Below are 7,500 nucleotides of genomic sequence, written 5' to 3'. Positions count from 1 at the left end.
CCCATTCCATATCCCATTCCATTCCATTCCAACATGCATCCGACCTGGCTAATTTTGTGACCGCTCAAATTTGTCAGAAGCTTCTAATGAAGTTTCAAACGCATTCTTCCAAGTAAAGGGAGCAATACATAATTTTTGTAATGCAGCTGATCATAGAATGAGCTTGACAATCCACTCTGAAGGACAGTTGGGATCAAGAAAAGGTTCGTCTGTATAAAGAGTTCCTTCGTGCAATGTAACCATTCAAAGATATTTCCTTGAATCTACAAAATCATAGAGCTTTTGTGTTAGACATTTACAGACTGTGCAATCAATGCAAATATATGATTGTTGAACACGACAGGGACTCGAGTGCAAATATAACAATTGCTGGTATTTTAAGATAGTTTTTTATTCACCAGATTGTTTTTTTTTTTAGTTCGAAGTTTTCAAAACTTGTTGTTATTGCTTTTCTATTAATACTAATACAAAAACTGTTATTACTTTTATTACAAATATTAGTGATGAAGATTAAATGTGGCCATTTGAAATATGGATGAGCAAATATGATATTTACTCAGCTGGGTATCAGTTCAACTTTATATAATATATAATAAATATAATTTTTTGTAATAATAATAATAATAATAATAATAATAATAATAATAATAATAATAATAATAATAATAATAATAATAATAATAATATCGTGAATTAGCATACTGAAATTCAGTATGTAATAAATAAATTAGTATAACTTCAATAACAAGATACAAAAATTTACAGCTTTTGAACAGATTTATAACCTTTCACTTCTGAGAAGCGACGTTAGCAGTCCCCCCCCCTCCCCCCAAAAAGTAAATAAATAAGTAAAAAGCTTTAGAACTTTGCCTAACCAGTTTGAGTAACTAAAAAAATAAAAAAATATTCCATGAAGACTTTTGATTGAAAGCCGCGACACATTAGACGTCTAAGCTTTCATTTTCACAATCTTTCGGATTCCCTGATATCCAGTGCGGTGCACTGTAGATATACGTAAGGGTCTTTGCAGTGACCTCTCTCATTCCTCTTACTGCACCTCCGTTCATATTCTCTTTCTTCCATCTGACTTTCCACCCTCTCTAAATCGTTTCCTTTGGCAACTGCGAGGTTTTTCTCCTGTCGCACCTTTCAGATCTTCCCACTAGCAATTTCCCTTTCAGCGCCGAATGACTTCATAAGTCCCAGCGCTTGGCCTTTGGCCTAAGCTCTATATATATATTCTCGACGTCCAATAATCCCCCCCCCCCCTTTTTTTTGTTTATTCCATTTAACGATTGCCTCGCATCTGCGGCGATTGTTTTCACACCCCAGGGATAAAAATTCCCGTCATAAACTACCGGTACCATAAAAAAAAAAAAAAACAACCATCCCATGCGATCTGTTTGGTGTGAATTACTCACGAGCCGTTAAAATCGATATTGGAAAATCAGAAAACCCTTCTCGCCAATTTGTGCTTGGGATTTCCCTTCCCCCTCAAAAAACATTACGCCAATGGATTGAAATTCAATATCAGCCTTTGGTTTTTTTTTTTTTTCTTTCTCCTGATCTCTCTGTGGTTTGAAAGACGGGAAATAATGATATGATGATGTGACTCAGATTTTTTTTTTCAATATTGTAGAGATGTTAGTGTAGTATTGTTCATGATTTTGATTTGCTCTTGTCTGTAATTTATGTTAGGGTAACAGTATAAAGATACCATGATATCCTATACTTGCTAATCACATTTGAATATAGCTATGAAACAGCATTATTCTTGTGCTAGGAATAATAATTATGCTCATTAAATGTGGAACATATAAAATCTTTTCAAAAAGGTTTTATATTTATAAAACCTTTTTGAAAAGGTTTTATATGTTCCACATTTGATGAGCATAATTATTCCTAGCACGTGAATGTTTCATAGCCATTTTCAAATGCGATTAGCAAATGTATCATGGTATCTCTCTATTGTTATCCTAAAATATGTTACAGACAAGAGCAAATCAAGATCATGAACAGTACCACACTAAGATCTTTAAAATATAAAAAAAAAGTTATTCATATCGTTATTCCCCGTCTTTCAAAAAACAGAGAGATCAGAAAAAAAACCAAAGGCTGATACTGAATTTTTACAGAAAAAAATGAGAAAATAAAAGATTTAGTGGAGCATTCTGTCCAACAATTTCCTCCCCAAAAGAGCGTCTTCAGAAGTATTGAGCTGTCATAGTCGCAACGATAATTCTTACAATTGTATCAAAAGGGTATTACAACCTAAACAAAAATGGTTAAAATTTTGATAAGATATTACTATATTTTTATTGCAAGAAAGCATTATACTTGTTATTATAAAATATCTGAAGAGGTTCGTTTCAGAACAAAACTGTTTAATGGAGTGTTTTTATTTTGTTTTATTTAGTTTTTATCAAATTTCGCTGTTTTTTCGAGGTGGACTGTTTTGACATTGCAGGAGACATTGCTAACGTAGAGATAACTTTCTTTTTATATTTTTTTATGATAGGTCGCTTTTGATTAGACATTACAAAACTGTATTCAATAGTAGGTCCATGATATTTACCAGAATCTGTTCTAGTCTAGAAAAAACTGTTTTGATATTGTACTGAATTTTCCTTGCAAGTGTCAAAACAGTTCTAAAGTCACACATGTGTTAGTGTATTTAAAAGTGACCATCATGAAACAAGAATCTATTGTAAACTCTTCATATTTATGAAATCTAAAAATGGGCACATTTTCTTCTTACACAACTTGTTTTATAAAACATACTCCAAACTTTTTCCGGTTCAACAGTCCAAAATGATTTCAAAATACACCACTCCATATAAAAACAGTCCACTTTATACGGAAGTGGACTCCTCCAAGATAAACCTTGATGTTAAATCTGTTATTTTTCCGTCCTCAGTGACGAACACTGACACGTAATTTCTGAATTACAAGTGAGGTAATCGGGTCAATCTGAGACGAGGCGTGTTTGCTAATTACCAAGAACAATTTGAAGGACAATTATGCCGAATTCGATAATCATCAGGGCACCCCAGTTGGGAAGGAAAATGATTTCATTCTGCTTTGTTTTACTATAATAATAATAATAATAATAATAATAATAATAATAATAATAATAATAATAATAATAATAATAATGCCTACTAAGAAATTCACAATCTCGTGAAAAACAATCTGTGTAATTAAAATCCACAATTGTATGGTAAACTATATTATTATTATTATTATTATTATTATTATTATTATTATTATTATTATTATTATTATTATTATTATTTGGTGAATTTAAAATCGTAAAGGAACTGTTATACCTTGATAGTAATTTCTCATGGCAAAATCATTGTGTTATATTTTTTCATTTTTTGGTTACCTTGCTTGTATGTTTTTACCTTATTTTGATCCATGTTGAATTCATTGTGTACAGTACAGTGTTAATTCAGTTTGATATACTGTCTATGAGAATCGAAGCGTCACCGAAATAGTGAAGTAATGTGTCCTAAACGGTTTTAAAATTATTATTATTATTATTATTATTATTATTATTATTATTATTATTATTATTATTATTATTATTATTATTATTATTATCCAAATGTATAATAATCCATAATGAATAAGATCAGAAGAAACTTCCACAAATTTCAATGAAAACAATCAAAGTCAATTTACTTTTTTTTTTTTTTTGTCTGAACCTCCTTTACTGTACCTCTGCAATAATTTGTATGAAACTCGTTTCAGGTAGAGCTAGTTTTCGTAATAAATTATGTCTGATGTAAAACGGCCTTCATAAACGCGTTTACGTACAATTTCTCTCTCTCTCTCTCTCTCTCTCTCTCTCTCTCTCTCTCTCTCTCTCTCTCTCTCTCTCTTCCATTTTACTTCTCTTATTACAGTATATATAATGATTATTATACAGCCCGGGCAAAAAGAATATAAGTTTCTTCTCTCTCTCTCTCTCTCTCTCTCTCTCTCTCTCTCTCTCTCTCTCTCTCTCTCTCTCTCTCTGTAGGCTTTTCCAATTTACTTCTCTTATTATGAATATATTATACATCCCCGGGCAAAAAAAAGTATTTTTCGTCTCTCTCTCTCTCTCTCTCTCTCTCTCTCTCTCTCTCTCTCTCTCTCTCTCTCTCTCTCTCTCTCTTTTCCATTTTACTTCTCGTTTTGTAATGAATATTACGCAAACCCGGACAATAAAGAAAATATCTCTCTCTCTCTCTCTCTCTCTCTCTCTCTCTCTCTCTCTCTCTGTAGGCTTTCTAGTTTTACTTCTCGTTTTGTAATGAATATTATACAAATCCGGACAATAAAGAAAATATGTTTCGTCTCCTCTGTGTGTGTGTGTGTGTGTGTGTGTGTGTATAGGCTTTCCAGATTTACTTCTCGTTTTGTAATGAATATTATACAACCTTGGAAAAAATAGAATATTTGTTTCGTCACCTTATAATCTCTCTGATAAATTTGAATCAATGAACTATGGTGATAAAGTAGGAATGCTATATGCATATAAAGGACCTAATAATGAAACAATCACAAACAAGGAAGCAGTTAAAGACCTTGGTGTGATGTTGAATAGGAATATGTTATGCAATGATCAAATAGCAATTCTATTGGCAAAAGCAAAAATGGGAGTGTTGTTCCGGCACTTCAAAACAAGAAAAGCTGAACACATGATTATGCTTTATAAAACGTACGTACGTAGTCCACTTGAATATTGCAATATAATATTGTACCCACACTACCAAAAGGATATTGCACAAATAGAGAGTGTACAAAGGTCATTTACAGCTAGAATAGAAGAAGTTAAGGACCTTGATTACTGGGAAAGACTACAATTCTTAAATTTATATAGTCTTGAAAGAAGAAGAGAACGCTACATGGTAATCCAAGAATGGAAACAGATAGAAGGAATTACCGAAAACATCATGGAGCTAAAAATATAAAAAAGAGCAAGCAGAGGTAGATTAATAGTGCCAAAAACTATACCAGGAAAATTAAGGAAAGCACACAGGACATTAATCCACCACGCACCAGCATCGATAATGCAGCGTCTATTCAATGCGCTACCAGCTCATCTGAGGAACATAACAGGAGTGAGCGTAGATGTGTTTAAGAATAAGCTCGACAAATATCTAAGATGCATCCCAGACCATCCAAGACTGGAAGATGCAAAATATACCGGAAAATGCGTTAGCAATTCTCTGGTAGACATCAGAGGTGCCTCACACTGAGGGACCTGGGGCAACCCGAACGAACTGTAAGGTCTGTAAGGTCTCTCTCTCTCTCTCTCTCTCTCTCTCTCTCTCTCTTTAGGCTTTCCAGTTTTACTTCTCGTTTCGTAATGAATATTATACAACCGTGGGCAAAATAGAATATTTGTTAAATCTCCTTAGAATCTCTCTCTCTCTCTCTCTCTCTCTCTCTCTCTCTCTCTCTCTCTCTCTCTCTCTCTCTCTCTCTCTGTAGGCTTTCCAGTTTTACTTCTCGTTTTGTAATGAATATTATACAAGCCCGGGCAATAAAAAGAAGGTATGTTCGGTCTCCAGAGAATCAGTACAGACACAGGTATTCGCCCCCATAAGGTAAATACCTTTTCCCCCAAAAATTATTTCATTCATTTTACGAAGCCATCGAGCAACGATGCAATTGCAAAAAAAAAAAAAAAAAAAAAAAAATATATATATATATATATATATATATATATATATATATATAAAAAAAATATTTATATATATATATATATATATACATCCATATTTGCTCTGCTTCTCCAATTGCGTAATGGATTATTTACCTATCTGGTGACCAATTTAAAAGTCAGCTTCACTCTTCACTCCGCTGTGTCTACTTCCAGCAATTAAACCCCGAAAAACCCCATACCATTGTTTTCTCTGTGAAGAGTTAATTTTTTTTTTTATTTGCCAAATAGCAGTGCATTCATACGGCCCTCTCCGCGGGATTATTTTTCAAATAACAATGAAATTCACTCGATACGGGATCAGTTAGGGAAACATATAAATAACAGTCAGTGTCCGCTCTCTTCATGCCAGGCTCACAGCAGTCCGGACTGTTCAGCAGGACTGCTAAAGAGTTGCTGGGAAATGTTCATTTGTTTGTGACTGCCTAACTCTTTTGTATTACACAGGTCGTGAAATGGGAATTCAGTTTTTTTTTTTCTCTTTTTTGGTTATAAACAACAGTGAAGTTTCCCTGGATACCTACAACGTTCGTAACATGAAATAAGTTTTTTTTTTTTGACAGAAACTGGGTCATTCCATTCAGCCCTAACTTGTGAATTTCTTCTCTGCTTTTATTTTTATTTATTTTCTTTTCTAAGACTTGGGTCTTTCCTACACCTTAGCCTTCGTGATTAGGGTCTTATGTACCTATTTACCAACAGAAACTGGGTCATTCCATTCGGCCCTAACCTGTGAATTTCTTCTCTGCTTTTATTTTTATTTATTTTCTTTTCTAAGACTCGGGTCTTTCCTACACCTTTCCCTTCGTGATTAGGGTCTTATTTACCTATTTACCAAGTCATAATTTTGGGGGGGTCTAGACTAGATAAAAATGCAAAGTATGCTTTTATCTTGAAAGAAGCTTTTCGAACAAAATTTTTTAAAACTCAGGATACATCAAACACATTTTCCTCGATCGCTTCACAACATATTAAAATTTAACTTTTTTCCAGAAAGCTTTTAAAATTCAGTCCTGTTACATGTAAGATTCACAAACCTTTTCCTTTTTTTTTTTTTTTTTACTCTAGGCCCCTTCCAAGATTTTGGGTTCATTTGGGCCTGAGTTTCAGCAAAAACGACCCTTCTCTTAAGCTTCTAGCAAACGTCACTGTTAATCACAAGGGTTTGGCAAAATATTGTCATTTCAGGTCATCAGAATCCGAAAGATTCAGTGAACTTTATCACAAGAAGACAGTAGTAAAAAATGCGCCGAAGTTTCTTCGGCGCAACTGAGTTTTCTGTACAGCCCCTACAGCGTATAATCAAGGCCACCGGAAAATAGATTTATCTTTAGGTGGTCTCGGTATCATGAGCCGCTGCCTATGAAACTTTAACCACAGCCCAGTGTGGCCTATCCTATATCGTTGCCAGAAGCACAATTATGGCTAACTTTAACCTTAAATAAAATAAAATTACTGAGGCTAGAGGACTGCAGTTTGTTATGTCTGATGATGATTGGAGGGTGTCTGATGAACATAATTTGCAGCCCTCTAGCCTCAGTAGTTTTTAAGATCTGAGAAAGGACTGAAGAAGTGCGGACAGAACGGACAGAACTAGGTGTGGACGGCCAGACAACGTCGGCACAATAGTTTTCTTTTACAGAAAACTAAAAACCTGTTTTTTAAACACAAGCAAGGTAACTGATTCAGGCCCAGGGATCAGGACTGTTGAACGAAGTATGCAAGACTATCTTATTACAATTCTTCTATTTTACTAATTTACTTACATTTATCTATTTATTTGT

General features: G+C 33.8%; 1 protein-coding gene across 1 annotated transcript in view; it reads left to right on the top strand.

The window, feature by feature from the left end:
- Positions 1-7,500, top strand: part of LOC136837708 (nephrin-like) — a 444,783-nt gene that overhangs the window by 64,585 nt on the left and 372,698 nt on the right. The window lies entirely within an intron of this gene.

This window comes from Macrobrachium rosenbergii, chromosome 59 (assembly GCF_040412425.1).
Source record: "Macrobrachium rosenbergii isolate ZJJX-2024 chromosome 59, ASM4041242v1, whole genome shotgun sequence".
In the NCBI taxonomy this organism is placed as follows: Eukaryota; Metazoa; Arthropoda; class Malacostraca; order Decapoda; family Palaemonidae; genus Macrobrachium; species Macrobrachium rosenbergii.
The sequence above is the reverse complement of the archived record's forward strand: the minus strand, read 5'-3'. Positions and strand labels throughout refer to the sequence as shown.